This window comes from Xenia sp. Carnegie-2017, unplaced genomic scaffold (assembly GCF_021976095.1).
Source record: "Xenia sp. Carnegie-2017 unplaced genomic scaffold, XeniaSp_v1 HiC_scaffold_23, whole genome shotgun sequence".
Lineage (NCBI taxonomy): Eukaryota > Metazoa > Cnidaria > Anthozoa > Malacalcyonacea > Xeniidae > Xenia > Xenia sp. Carnegie-2017.
Window position 1 is genome coordinate 18291763 of NW_025813486.1, and position 15540 is coordinate 18307302.

Sequence of the window (15540 nt, forward strand, 5' to 3'; positions counted from 1 at the left end):
TGCAATACTTATGCAGGCTGAATACAGCGTATGATTGATAGAAAATTTCAGGCGTCGCGAAAATCGATTATGTTTTTTCATAATAGATTATTGCCATAAAAATGAAAAGTTGAAATTAATGATACAATAAAAAGTATCAAAATTAATAAAAATATGCATTCAAAATCCAAACACAAATTTCAAGCGCACTATTTAGGAATTGCATTCGTACAAAGCTACTAAGATGTGAAATGCCGAGAATTGCCGCTTCCTTTATTGCTGGGGCCTTTCTCAGATCATCCTGACTTCCATGCTGTTGACGAATCCAACATGTTGGCTAAAATGGCCAAACCTGTGATCTGTCCGATTATAATCGACGATTGATCAGTTGAGGCGATTTCAATGATCGATTGTAAATCTCAAACAATCCCACCATTATACAGTGCTGCCAGGAAATTTTATATGAAATACTTGCTGGGACTATTGTCACTGCTATTGTTTTTAAGGCTACGCTTTTTTCTTCAAAACAAGAGTAGATTACGTGTTTATTAAAACGAAATCAGATTACATTGTAATCGTATTCTGTAAAACATCATCTATTTAGGATTAGATTAGTTTGTTAAACGAAAATCAGATTACATTGTAATCTGTATTCTGTAAAACATCATCTATTTAGGATTCGATTACGTGTTTGTTAAAACGAAAATCAGAGTACATTGTAATCTGTATTCTGTAAAACACCATCTATTTAGATTAGATTACGTGTTTGTTAAAACGAAAATCAGATTACATTGTAATCTGTATTCTGTAAAAAACACCATCTATTTAGGATTAGATTACGTGTTTGTTAAAACGAAAATCAGATTACATTGTAATCTGTATTTTGTAAAAAACACCATCTATTTAGGAATTTGCCAGCAAGCATGGGTGTACGGGACCAAAAAATGGGTGTGCTGACACTTTTTGCCCGACGAAAACAAAACTGCCCTCAATGAAATTCATTGATATAAAAACACTACTTAAAATAACCATTGAACATGTTGTCGCTTAGCATCATTGGAAACCACAATTTGTCATCGGGCCATATTTCATTAAAAGGAATTTCATCCATGTTAAACCACTTAGGTCTCATTTCTGTTGGAGGAAATGCATAAAATTAATTTATGAAAAGCTTTATATTTATTCTGAATTAATTTTAAACAGTGGAGGCCAGACTGTTTATTAATCCATTTTTCACTCACAATAGAAACAATAGTAAATTGAATAATGAAAACAATAATGTGCTGAAATTTACAAAGTTGGACAAAATTTGCAGGCTGCCAATGCCATTGATTTTAACTTGTTCACCTTCTGATTCTTGCACTTCCCTTTCGTAAAGCCTTGTTGTGAAAATATGGATTTGGATTTGTGGCTCATGTTTTAGGTCCTTGTGGTTAGATTGCATTCTTCTTTTAATTTTCTAAAATTACAAAATTGCCATTGTGTAAATTATTTTCAACAGTCCAAGAAGTATAAACATTTGCAAACCTATCTTTTGCTCCTGCCTCAATTGTTTCTGTGCTATCTACTTTGCCACCAAATCCATTCCATCTTCCATCACCAAATCCTCGTTTCTTCATTCCCAACAACACCAATGTTTTAGTAATTTGTTGTTTGTCATTTTGTTACAAATTTGTTACAATTCATTTAACCACGTGGTAACACAGTTGATGGCATGTAATAGACCACACGTGACACTGAGGTCTGGGATTGATGAAATGAACCCGTGTGTTTGAGGGAAGAGGAGGGGAGGGGTTACAGGTGAGAGGAGGTACAGGAAGTCAAAACAGGAAGTCATTATGCATGATGCCCTTATGTAACGGAATTACTGAAAAGTTCTGACTGTGCGTTTCCGAGTTCGAGACAAATCGAAATTGAAAGTTCGGTTTTGTAGTTATGAACAAAGGGTTATTTGGTTTGCCGATGCAAACGGTATATCGTACACCGTATCCCTGGAGGATAATAAATTGCAAGCTCGATCAGATGATACGGTTATCATAAAAGAATATCGGCCGTAAAGCCATGTGCATTTGCTGTTGGACGTGATCAGAATGTGTACTTGTACGTAAACAAAAGTGATATTCCTATACGCCTTCAGATTTCGACTTACGAAAATCAACGATGGAATCCCATACACAAATGGTCACAAAAAGCGGTATGCTATATTCTGTTTATTGAAGTGTAAATTCGTAACGATCTTAAACAACAAGGAGAATATATTTTAACTCAAGTTTCATTTCAAATTCCTAATTCGCCATTTCAGCACTATTTTTGTTTATAAATAGATTAATCATCACACTAATGACACCATGTTTTAAATCCAATACAGTTTCCATTGTGTATATATTATGATATTGTTTCACAAAGCTCAATGAAGTAGCATTTTTAATGAGATTTTAACAAAACATAGCATTCGTTTATAATATTTTGTTGTTACTAAGAAGTTTGGTAACTGTGTCAGGTACTTTACAAGAAAAGGCAATATTTCACATAAAGTTTTCAGTAAAATCTGAAGCTTAGGAAGAGCTTTGCAAACAGAGAATTATGTTTTGCCATTTAGTGTCAAGTCCTTTTAAATCCCAAATATAATTGCCTTTGTTTTGTTTTTTTATCAGTAGCAAACATTTGTGACCTTTTTTGCTGATTTTACAGATGTTTCCCACTGACAGATGGGCTTGGTCATCAAAAGATGGCCGTCACAATCAACCTAAACAATCGTTTGTCCTCCCTGAAAATTGGGAGTGGGAAGACGACTGGCATCTGAATGAAACTGTGCCTGGTGACGAAGGTGCACAGCATAAATTATCTTTAGAAAAACATAAATTATAATGTATTATGATTGCCATGTAGAATGTGACTATTCCAGTGAGCTATGTCCAGTAGAAGGAGCATCACATAAATTTTATTAAAAAAGCATAAATTGTAAATAAAATAGCATAAATTATAGCACATTATGAACATCAAGTGAATAAATTGATGAAATTATGCCTGCTGATAAGATGCAAAGCATAAATTATTATATAAGAGTTTATGCTTTCTTTATTATGACCAAGAATGAATGAAAATTTGCCTAGTGATGAGAATTTAGATTTATAAAATGAATTATTATAGTTTAAATTATGTTATGTTTGATTGTTATGTGAAACTGTGCCTTCATTGACAAGAAATAACATAAATTATGTTTTATTTATAGTTATATTATATAGCAACTTTGATTAATATGAATTATGCTTTTTGTTTTAAAGTTGGCAGTATTCTTGACTTTCCCAGGGAATATAAACCTATATGAATGGAATAATCTGCAAGTGCATTTTGAAGAATTGGATAAGAAATAGGCTTTGCAACATGACAAATGGGTTAAGGTACAGTTTCTTGAAATTCATTTGTGAAAGAGTGTTGAACTGTGATAATTTCAGTTGTTGATAAATTGCAGAACATTTGGGAATTTCTTTTATGGAGGAGAAATTCCTTTTAATCTTAAACAGACAAGAATATGTCATGGGTTATTTTGTATGTGTTCTTGGGATAAGAAAAACCAACTAGTTATGTAATCCATATTTGGGATACTAAATGATGCAGAGGACATATTCTAAAACTCTGGTATCCATGTGTACTGAAAACAATTAAAAGTTCAGACCTCGGGTTGATTAGTTGTTAGAAATTCTCAATACCCCAACAGATTTAAGTACCATTATTTATTGTTAGTTTTTGTTTTGATGATTGAAAATCACCATGATCTGTCTTTCTGTAAGATCGAACCTCCAGAAACTGATGAACTGGTGGAGCAAGCAATTCAGGATATTTCAGCTGGTGGCATGGACATCCCCGGGTGTCCTCAAGGATACATTGCACTGTGGGCTATAAACTTTGCTGGAAAGGTACAAATGAACTGGACAACCCCCAGTGTTAGAAGAAATAATGTTTTGTCAAAATGAAACATAGGTTAGCAAGTGTTAGAAATCAGCATTGATGTCATTTAATACAAAGTGTGATTTAAGATAAGGATTTCTTATTTTGGAAAGGCCATGTCTCACAAATCACCACATTATTTGGAAATTTGATTTTCATACCTATATGTGGACACCTTCTCCATTGCTATAGACTACCCTGTATTCATTAGCCTATAGGCTGGTTGCATCAGACTAATATGTACTTTCCTCTTCCGATTGCTTTAAAAGTCTTTAAAGACAACACATATAGCCCATTACTTTAAGTCTTTGATGGTCTTCAAAAATAAGCTTTTCCTCAACAACTTATAGAGAATTTGTGCTGCTGGCCTCAGGCTTTGCACAATTTGTTCCAGACCTCGTGAGATGATGTGACTTAATGTAATGATGTAGGTTTTGAACCGGAAATGATTTTTTCTATGTGTCTAATGTAATGACTGTTGTAGGTTTTGTACGGGAAGGGATTTCTTCTGTGTGTCCTGAAGGCAAGTCTTGGGTTAATGTGAAACTTCCGAAGATGTCAAAGGTGGTCAGATATCCGGGTCCTACAGGCATGGTGGTTAGTAACCTGGCAAGGAACACTTTACCTAAGAACTGGAATTTCAAAATTTCAACTCTCGGTAATGAACAAAGATCAATGTCAGCACTGGAGATTGTTTTGTTGATAAAATGGAATGTCAGGGGTTAACTCCTAAACTTCTTTGCACATGTGCATATGCATGTCTCTTGGTGTCCAGCAGGAGGGTGAGGTGATTAACCTAGCTTTTGTTCTGTTGCACATGTGCATATGCATGTCTCCGTGTCCAGCAGGAGGTGCTTATCTTAGCTGTGCTAGTGTTGTTGCATGTGCATATCAGTGCCTTGATGTCCAGCAGGGGGAGGTGCTTAACCTTAGCTTGTGTTGTGTTGCACATGTGCATATGCATGTCTCGGTGTCCAGCAGGTGGTGCTTAACATTAGCTTGTGTGCGTGTATCCATGTCTATGGGATGCATGAGTGTGTCCATGTGTTGTTTGAGCATAAATTGAGTGTTCTGAAGACTGAATTTTACAATGCAGGATTATCGTGGATTCCTGTTGAATTTCCAAACAATAGAGTTTATCAATTATCTGTCGGTATAAATGCTTTGTGGTTGCTAACAATGGATGGAAAAGTAAGTTGAATATCTTGAAAGTATTTCAATTCATATCTTTCTTTCGTTGCATTTCCCTGACTGATATCCTGAATGATCCAATAAACCCCTATCAAATAAACGCCGCGTATATTTCCGCCCCTTTTGAAGCGTGAGTTTGTTGAAGATGTCTTTATTAAACATCCTGTTTTTAGTTGGCGCTCCACACTCCTTTACCATTGTGATAAAAACATTATCAAACAATGCAAATTGTTGAGTGTATTAATCACGTGGTCTTAGCAAAAGATATTGGGGTTTGCTACATTTCTCACATATTAACAGTGTGAATACCATATTAATATTCCTGTAGGTATATAATGCCTTGTATCTATGAGAACCACACTAGACCTGCTTTATTAAACGTCCGGGTGTTCATTACATCATTTACGGCTAACATGTTATTATTAGAAATATTATTATGTATTCGCCGACTGACTAATATATTAACATAAGTAATATAATTAACATTAATTATAGGTGTATTTCAGACGGGGCTCGTCTTCAATTGGTTACACAGACGAAGCCAATGCTAAAGGAACAAAGTGGATTGAAATGGTTGGAAGTTTTTGATGCTGTCAATGGGCTTAAACGACCAGGTGTTGTTTTCTAGCTTCTTACCGTAAAACATGGACCTTGCTTTTTGAAAAGTTTCGATTATTTATTGAAACAATCAAATATTTTTTCAAGTATTCAAATTTTGCTTGGTAGTTTGTGTTTCAAACTTACAGAAAACGATCTGATTGGTTGATATAAAAGTAAATAAAATTTGACCAATCAGTGTTGCCTTCTGTATATACGAAACGCGGACATTTTTGAAATATTTAAATATTGAAATGAATGTCCGAACGTTTTAAAAGCAAGGCGAGATCGACATTGAAACCATTTCCGGAAAAAAGCAAAAAGCAAAGTCCTAAACTGATTGCAAGATATCCTGAGCACAAAAACATTCAAAACAAGACACAGACAGAAACTGTAACTTCATTCTGTCTGAAAATGGCTTTGTAATGAAGTGGAAAATTTACAGTTCCTTGTGCGCATGTTTTCTGAATATTTGTTCTGTATGTTTTAGAAATTGCTTATTACTTAACTGTGTGGCACTCCATGTTTTACTACGTGTGGAGTGCCACACAGTTCATACTTCAAGTGCAGACGAAAATGCTATTTCAACACGAGCTTTTTTCACATTTTAAACGTATTCAAACCATGTAGATACATTAATTTACACTAAATTCATTCATATATATCTGCATTTTGACGAATCTCATATCTTCCTTTAAATCTTATACATGCGTAGCTACGTGTCTTCTTGAATAGCCCCCGCCTTATGCTGTCTGTATGCCAATGCTCGAACTCAATATATTCATACTTTAACTTTGTTCTAGGTATTTGCTATAAGTACTGGACCTTACGGCGCAGACCGTGTCTATTTTCGTTCTGGTGTCACTTCATCCGACCTTCCTGGTAAAGAGTGGAAAATCATTGAAGTTGGTCTTTCTAGCACGGATAGTGCCAGTAGTCTGTCTCTAGCTCTTCTTCGAATCCAGATGTTGAAGCAATGCGAGGTAAGAATGAGGATGGATTAAAGAGTTTGTATAGATGCACAGTACCACTCAGAAGTAACTTAACACTGCATTCGCGTTCCATTTGCGTTTCGAGCGCGGATGAAACAGAAGGCAGTTTATACGCGTTCCATCTTAAGCCGAGTGCAACTGGAACGCATTTTGGAACGAACTCGGATCCCTCCCCTCCCCGATATTTTCTCCATTTATAGAAACGAAAAGTATGATTAAGTGTAATATGTTGGGTTTGTACCACTTTTCAAACCAAAACATTTGCCAGTGATACAGTTTTCCCAATTTTATTTTTATATTTTGTAGATGAACATGGCACTGTATTCTCAGAGGAACTCGTCCAAATGTCGGATGAAGCGCGTGGCAAACGTCAATGGATTTCGATGAGTTGCGGCGCATGTAACGTTATGTCTGACTTCTTCACTTCCTACTCTCATTCGCAGCGGCTCTTCTGCCGCTTCTACTCACAGTTCGTACAGGATGAGTCTTGCTGGTGGCCCGTGGTGGCAGGCTGTACTCAAGTTTTGAATCACGTTATGTTAAGGAAATTATGTATTTCTGCGACTACGAACAAGCCGTTGATAAAGTAAGATTTGATGTGTTTTGAAACATTAGTCCTTCTATACTTTAGTTTAGTATCTTCATCAGGAGTGATCTAATGTTGAAACTTTAGCTCTTATTTACTCCAGCTAGTGTCTTCATCAGGAGTGATCTGATGTTAAAACTTTAGTTCTTATATACTCCAGTCTAGTGTCTTCATCAGGAGTCATCTGATGTTAAAACTTTAGTTCTTATATATTCCAGTCTAGTGTCTTCATCAGGAGTGATCTGATGTTAAAACTTTAGTTCTTATATACTCCAGTCTAGTGTATTCATCAAGAAAGATCTGATGTTGAAACCTGAGTTCTTATATATTCCAGTCTAGTGTCTACATCAGGAGTGATCTGATGTTGAAACTTGAGTTCTTATATATTCCAGTCTAGTGTCTTCATCAGGAGTGATCTGATGTTGAAACCTGAGTTCTTATATACTCCAGTCTTGAGTCTTCATCAGGAGTGATCTGATGTTGAAACTTGAATGTCTACTGTACACTTCATCAAGAGTGATGTGATGTTGAAACGTAGCATCTCAGCATTAGTTTTATTTCAAAGATTCATTATAATTGGAAAACCTCGACGTCTTTTTTGCAGAGCAGTTGGTCAAAGACAACAAAATTCAACATGCTTGTGAGCAAATCTTCAAACACTTGGTGTAAGTGCGAAATAACCCTCACAAACGACAAGGAATCGGAATGTTTAATAATAAAATACGTGAAATTCAACAAGGAAAAGGAAATGAAGCTTCCTGTGCTTGACATAACTTGTATGGCGCGAGTGTTTAACCAAACTTATTCCAATTGTTTTACGATACACACGGCTGTGCGGACAATGGAGCGAAATTACATTTTATTATCAGCCCAATGAGAAAGAAATGAATGAATGGATGACGTCATTGAGTAGCTCTTCACAAAGAGCCCGGATGTGCGAAGGGGCACCTAAACCCTCCGCTCTTGGTGCACGTCGGCTGCCGGCGATGTCTTCTCTGACTCTAAAGATGACAGTGGTGGGTAGAAGTGGATAAAAATGGATAAATGTTAAGTTAAGAACTTATGGGTTGATTTGGGATAGTAATGGATGTAAATGAACATTAATTAGAAGTTGAAGAATTGATAAATATTAACTTTGGAATCGAGGGTAAATATAGGATCTTCCTCGTTACAAAGATTTCATCAACATTTTCTTCATTGCCAAATTTTCATCAACATTCCCTTCGTAATAAAGTAAATGGTGTAAACTCGAGAGTATCGTTACATGTTTGTAAATGTAGATCGTCCATGTTTGTAGAGTCCTGAGAAAGACTGTTGTTGTTGATGTTGACTGACGTTTCGACAACCTTAGCGGTAGTCATCTTAAGAGTCAAATTAGGAGTAAACGACAGGTTAGCCGTATGTGTTATCTGGTTCATACGTCATCGTATTGTATGGAGAGGAAATGTTTGGTGTGAATTGTGTTTTGTGGATTAGTCTTAAGTAATGAGCTTAATTGTTTGTTTGTTTGAGGTTGTGAATAAGTCGTTTTATAAGGTGCCGGTAATTGCTGTGATCTGTTCACGGCGTTTTGTTCTAAGTTGGTATACCAACTTTCTAACGTAAGTCGTTGTCTGTTGTCAATGGTGTAAGTAATGCATATTTCCAAGTGATGTCGGTATTTTGATTGGTTTTGTCTTGTTTGTTTGTAGCTCATTTGTGTTCAGTAAGTTTTATGTTTAAGACGTCAGAATTCTACCGACTTGAACGATCTACATATATCTACAAACATGTCAGATTCCCTTCATTGCGAAGTTTTTCATCGCTACGTCATTATCAACATTCCCTTCATTGCGAAGTTTTCATCGCTACGTCATCAACATTCCCTTCGTTGCGAAATTTTCATCGCTACGTCATTATCAAGATTCCTTCATTGCCTAGATTTCACCAACCATCCTGTTTATCACTTGTATTGGCGCCAAGTTGGTGGTCATTTGTTAAAATTGAAGCGGGTGTCGATCAAGTTGTTTGGGGGCTTGGGTACGACGGACGACCGTGGTGCTTTACACGTGGCTTTGGTGGTGGATATTTCCCGCGTCCATGAGCAGCGCCGAAGGTATTTATGATCAGAGTGACGAAAAGTCTTTTACACTTACGAGAATCAAAGATGGTATCCTGTAGATGGATATGGAGTAAGGTGATAAAGTTTTATTTGGCGGCGGGTGGGTATGTTGATTGAGGAAACACATGACTAATCCTTTGTTTAGACGACTTCCAACTGACCGCTATGAATGGAGCGATGAAACTGGAATACTAGAACGTCGTCAAGAGGGCTATCCGCTACCTAACTCAGACTGGCAATGGAGTGGTGAGTGGAAGGTTGATTTCAACACAAAGGAAGGGATATAGTGGGGCTGGATGTACCTAGATTTTCCAAGGTCAGAACGAAGGAAAGACATTGGTGGAAAGTACTGTGCTGTTTTTTTTGACATGTTTGCTTTGTTTACAGGGAATACAGCTGCGAAAAACATTGGAATGATTGCGTGAGAAGACGTCGATGGCAAAGGTAGCGAATTGAATACTTATTTACTTGAATGGTTGGTAGGGAAGGGGGACTGGAAGGAGAAAGAAAGAGGAATGGAAAGAGAAGATCCCTGAAAGGAGGAAGATGGGGTGGAATCAGTGGTGGAGGAAGGAAAGGAAGAAATGGAATGGAAAGGTATGGAAGAACAAGGAAGAGGAAGGAAAGAGAGGGAAGAAGGAAGGAAAGGAAGGAAAGGAAGGAAGGAAGAAGGAGAAGGAAGGAAAGGAAATGGGGAGAAGGAAAAGGAAGGAGGAAGGAAAGGAAGGAAGGAAGGAAGGAAGGAAGGAAGGAAGGAAGGAAGGAAGGAAGGAAGGAAGGAAGGAAGGAAGGAAGGAAGGAAGGAAGGAAAGGAAGGAAAAGGAAAGGAAGGAAGGAAGGAAGGAAGGAAGAAGGAAATGAATGGAAGAAAAGGATGGAATGGAAGAAGGAATGAAGGAAATGAAACCAATACATAGATCAGCGCGTGTAAATACGACTGGTCCGTGGCTGAAGTTCAACCTTCAGTGCAATTGAAAGATATCAGTATACAAATCGACCACATGTATCAAGATGATGGTTCAATTTCTGTTTGGGCTGTCAGCCATGATGGGGATCTTGTGTAGAAAAGGAGTGACTAGTGATCGACCTCAGGTAAGATACAAAATTATTATATGGCAGCGTTACTTCCGGCAAAATGGAGCGCTTTGATTGGCTCAGAAACATTTTTACCGTTCCATTATTTTTCCATTATGGACCCACGGTCTGAAACTTCTAATTTTACGGTCAAGTGTAAACGAACTTCGTAACGCAAACTGCAAAACGAAAAAAAAAACAACGAAACAAAAAACCATTTACGAATTTGAGTAAAAGGAAAACACTTGGAAAACAGTTCAACTTTCCAGACGATACATTTGAAACGATTTCTTTTTATTGACAAAACTAGAAAAGTGAAAGTCAACCTGTACAAAACAGCAAGGGCGAGGAAGAAAGCAAACTTCGTTTCAGGTCAAATAATGTCATATAATAAACCTTTATTAACCTTGCTTGCTCGGTCTTGACTGAAATAAAACTTTGGAACAGGCATTAAAGTAGAAATTTATACAGGAACACATTTTACCTTAATTTTCTTTCCAATGAGTTTCAGCTGGCCTCTTCATTGTTCTACAATTGTTCAACATTAATTTGCAGCCCGTTCGCAGTCATTCTTCCTAACTCTTCTGCTTCAAGCATTCCATTTAAACGATTGAGTTCAGATGATTTTTAGTGCAAATCGTAATGAATTTTTCCCAAATCAATTAATAAAAGTATTACTGAAACTATGTGATTACTGATTAGGATAGAATATATCTTAGTTCTTTGTAAAAGACACATGTTTTCATCTGATGTACAAGCACGCAAATTGTGTAAAAACACGCTTATTTTCATATTCTAAAGCATATTTAGCAATGCTTATGGACGTGTTGATTATTTAGTAATACTTGTTGAATTTTCTTTAAAAATGTTATTGGATTTCACCTTTAATCTGTGGTGATCAATTAATCTAATTGAGCTTTCACAAATGTTGATGATTTTCCGTTCGTTCAAATGAATATTCTAAAGTTTCACCGTGTGGCGGCCCAAGAAATCACTTGAATAGTTTAGTTAACGATAACTTTCCCCATTCCATCGTAACAGACCGTGCACCGCAAACTTTGTATTGATTGATTATATCTATAGTATATATTCACCTAAATACAGTAAATTTATTATTTATTTATTTATTTACTTATTTATATTTGCGGCGCACTCTCTGTTACGATGGAATGGGGAGAGTTATCGTTTGTTTAAAGTATTCCAGGGATTTTTTGAGGCGACTATGGTTTTATTGTTGTACCGCACCGTGTTATGGATCTTTTACTTTTTTATAATGCTGGGCCAAAGGAGGTTAACCATCTGTCATCATATTGTTAAATTTTGATTTATGTGTTTTTCTTGCAGGGAATCTTGGTGTCATATCACAACACCGATTCAATTTTCAAGTATTTCCGTCGGCTGCAACAACATCGTTTGGGGATTGGTAACGATGGAGCGGCTTTTTGAGGATTGGGTACGAGGGCTCTGATGACAGAGGTAATAATATTGCCATTTGTATTAGTGATTTTTCAAACTTGTGAAAAGGCGGTTTTATTTACTTTACGATAATGAAACTCTGTAATTCTACAGTCAATGTTGTATTTCATTGATTGCCAAGTTCAAAGCGAATATTTTTCCTTTTAAGATTTTTGAAGCATTGAAACTTGCTATCCAGCTAAAGCGGCTATTCGGTCTTCGGGTCTCGCAACCGCGCGACTGACACGAAGTCCATAAACCAATAAAATCGTTCTTTGATCGTTTCACGCGTGAGTGTCACTAATGACTCGTACAATGAAACATGATTTACTTACCAGTTAACTCTACAACAACTGGAAGGCTAACTTGGTCGCCATCTTTGAAGCCTGCATGATCGCCGCCATTGAGGGTACGGAGGCGAAATACATCACTTCGAAATTGCAGGGTTTTTGCAAAACAGTGCTCTTCGAGCCAGCTTAATGTCTAAAACCTTAAAACAATGTTTGACTTTAATATAAAACAAGTTTGAACGACATTTGTACATGTTTAAGTTTTTAGAAGGATGAAAAGCGAACTTTGCTTTGGCGCGTGAAAACATGCCTTATAACTTGAATACAAAACTGACACCCTCGTTTTTTTCATTAAAAGAATGTAAAATACACTTGTCCATCCTTATAATATTGTTTGAATCTTTGAAAATGAAGTTATCAGGGAAAACGCTGTTTTTCGGTAATTTTCGTGTTTAAGAACAAAATTAGCTCGCTCCAGCCCAGCAATAAAATTGTTATGAAACATGTTATGTTATGGATTGTGTGTATTTTGCACAGCATTCAAAGATACAGACTACCCGTTATCAGTTTTATCTTAAATTTTTGGTCTTTGACGACAAATAAGAAATTCATATTTCGAAGCAAGTTCTTACTTTCATGTTTTATATAATACAGCGTTACGTATACAAAACATGTCTTGGTACGTCCACAATGCATCTTAACACATTAAAAACTAAATTCTGCTAACGGTTTTGAAAAAAATAAAACATTTAGGCTAGCATTCTATTTCCAAGTTAGCAGTTTTTGCAAAACAATCCGTCACGCAAATAAAACAGTCCACGCGAGATACACGAAGTCTAGGCAGTATATTGAGTTAGTTAGCCTTCCAGTTGTACTAGAGTTCATTGTTTACTTACATAATATAATGCCATATGTGAGATTGCAGTGCCGTGAATTTCGTTGTATTATTTGGTAACTATATAATACGCATATAACCAAATACTGTTTTCGAGCAGCCCAAGTGAGCGCCTGATTAGCGTCTAGTATTGAACCTATATTGAAAACTTGAAATTCAAGTAATAACAGTTTTGCTTAGCAAACTTTGCACAAACATTGTTGTGTACGTGCGGACTGATCAGTTTGAGACGGATATTAAGATAACATTAACTTTATCGTGGTCAGGGTGTCCGACATATTCGATATTTTTGAAAATTTGTGTTTTCCGTGCTTACTTGTGCTTTTGGATTTTAAAGTGTCTGCATCATGTTTTTGCATTTGTGTTTTTCCGTGCTTACGTGTGCTTTTGGATTTTAAAGTGTCTGCATCATGTTTTGCATTTGTGTTTTCCGTGCTTACGTGCTTTTGGATTTTAAAGTATCTGCATCATGTTTTGCATTCTGTGTCATTTAGATAGTTCAGGCTACTTTAAAACTTTTGAATTGTATTTTATTGTTCGAAATTATTTTTCTGTTTGTTTGACGCTCAAAATTAAAAAAGTTTGCCATTTTCGTAGTTTGACCGCCAGTAAAAAAGCTAGCAACTAATATTATTTTTGACGTCACAAACCGAATGCCGTTTGTTATATTTTGTTTAAAATTGAATGTTTGTGAACATCCGACAAGACCTTACGCATGCGTGTAATGCAACAAATAGGTATGTTGTTGAGGAGATTCTGTGTAAAATACAGTGTTTTTTTAAAGCGTGTTCTCGAGTTATGACGTCAGATCTAGGCTCTCGCCCTAGTTTTTTCAAGTCACGCGCGAGCAAATAATCACCGACTTTGAGCATCAAAAATACAAGAAGGTCAGATTTTATATTTATAAAATATACATGCAGCCAAAATGTTCAAAATCTTTTAAACTATCTACATAGCCCAATTGCAAAACATGATATAGGCTCTTCAATCCTCTGCCTATTGCAAATGTGAACCAACAAAAAATGTATAAAACATGTTTATGGTTGTCTTAAATTTTACATAAATAAACAGGCTCGTTACATCGATGACCGTCATTGACCTGCTTTTTTTATCACCACATTAAATCAAATCAGAAAAAAGGCAGATTTTTAAATAATTTACTTGTTGCCATAGTTAGCCAATGTCAAAGAATAAAAGTTTGAGCGCCTGTGCCGCTAACCTTAGATCTCTAGTCCCGCTAACCTTAGATCTCTAGTCCCGCTAACCTTAGATCTCTAGTCCCGCTAACCTTAGATCTCTAGTCCCGCTAACCTTAGATCTCTAGTTCTTATTTTGTTTCTGTTCCATACACCTCACTTTTTGAACTCCAAACCGCAAACGAAGAATTAATATGAGTTTCGCCAACCTGTTCTTATACGAACAGCTGCTGTTTATCTCAGCCAACATGACGTACTCACAAGTCTCCATTCTGCACAGGAAAAATGGGACCGTTTTCCCGCCCCAGGCCTTAACCCGCTCGTTTTAATATCGGTCGGCAGAAACACTGTTTGGGCTATGGATAAATACGGCGAACATTATTACAGAGAAGGCGTGACCGAAACGTTTCCGAAGGTACAAAATGGTTGAAGATATTTGGTCGTGCAGTCTGTGTCGGTCAGCGCCAATGACGAGGTATTCATGTAATATTACGGATCTGTAACTAAGCAACTCGTAACTCTTTCATATGACTACTTAAGCGTTACGTCATACGTAATTTTCTATTAATCTGTTTCATTCACGTGACTACAAGAACATACGTCATCCGTAAATTTCTATCAGCCTTTATCATTCCGTGACTACAGCAACATTACGTCATACGTAATTTTCTATCAGCCTTTATCATTCACGTGACTACAAGAACATTACGTCATACGTAAGTCTCTATCAGTCACTGGTTGTTTTTAACAATTAGATTTTCTATGAATTGATGGTTTATTTCAATGACTGCCATTTTTGACATTTTGCCGTATAAAGTGTTTGTGAAAAGACTGTAGACAGTAGACCCTCCTATGACAGTATATGCAAAGCTATGTTTGAAATTTTCAGATATTTCGTGCAACAATTTGTAGCCTGTAGCATAATCAGTCGCACAATATTTTTAATGTCTTTCGTATTTTTCATGAATTTTGCTTTGAAATTTCGGGCAGAATTTCGTACGATGAACACTTTGCTACGAATAGAACTCCGGCCGGCTGTACTAACATATCAACGATTATTCCAAGTTCTCAGTAATCAAAGCAAAATGACGTTAAAGTGACTAGTTGTGAAAATCGAACATTACTAAAACTTTGAGAACTCGAAAACGAAAATAAATATTCACGAACTGTTTGAAAATTCTCTGTAATTTTCAAAGTTCTTATAAATGAAAATATATTTGAATATCGAAATTTTCG

At 36.4% G+C, this 15540-nt stretch overlaps 3 long non-coding RNA genes across 3 annotated transcripts in view; all 3 read left to right on the forward strand.

Annotated features, from left to right (window-relative positions):
* Positions 1-686: 686 nt before the first annotated feature.
* The window catches only part of LOC124447851, a 22163-nt gene continuing 7309 nt past the window's right edge, over positions 687-15540 (forward strand). Inside the window, exon 1 of the long non-coding RNA XR_006948861.1 lies at positions 687-697. This is a non-coding gene — a long non-coding RNA (uncharacterized LOC124447851). The remainder of the gene's footprint in view (positions 698-15540) is intronic.
* On the forward strand, positions 7234-8031 carry LOC124447850. The gene is made up of 2 exons (XR_006948859.1): positions 7234-7293; positions 7898-8031. It is a non-coding gene; the product is annotated as an uncharacterized LOC124447850 (long non-coding RNA).
* LOC124447849 lies at positions 9411-9896 on the forward strand. Its single transcript, XR_006948858.1, has 3 exons — positions 9411-9469; positions 9540-9640; positions 9782-9896. It is a non-coding gene; the product is annotated as an uncharacterized LOC124447849 (long non-coding RNA).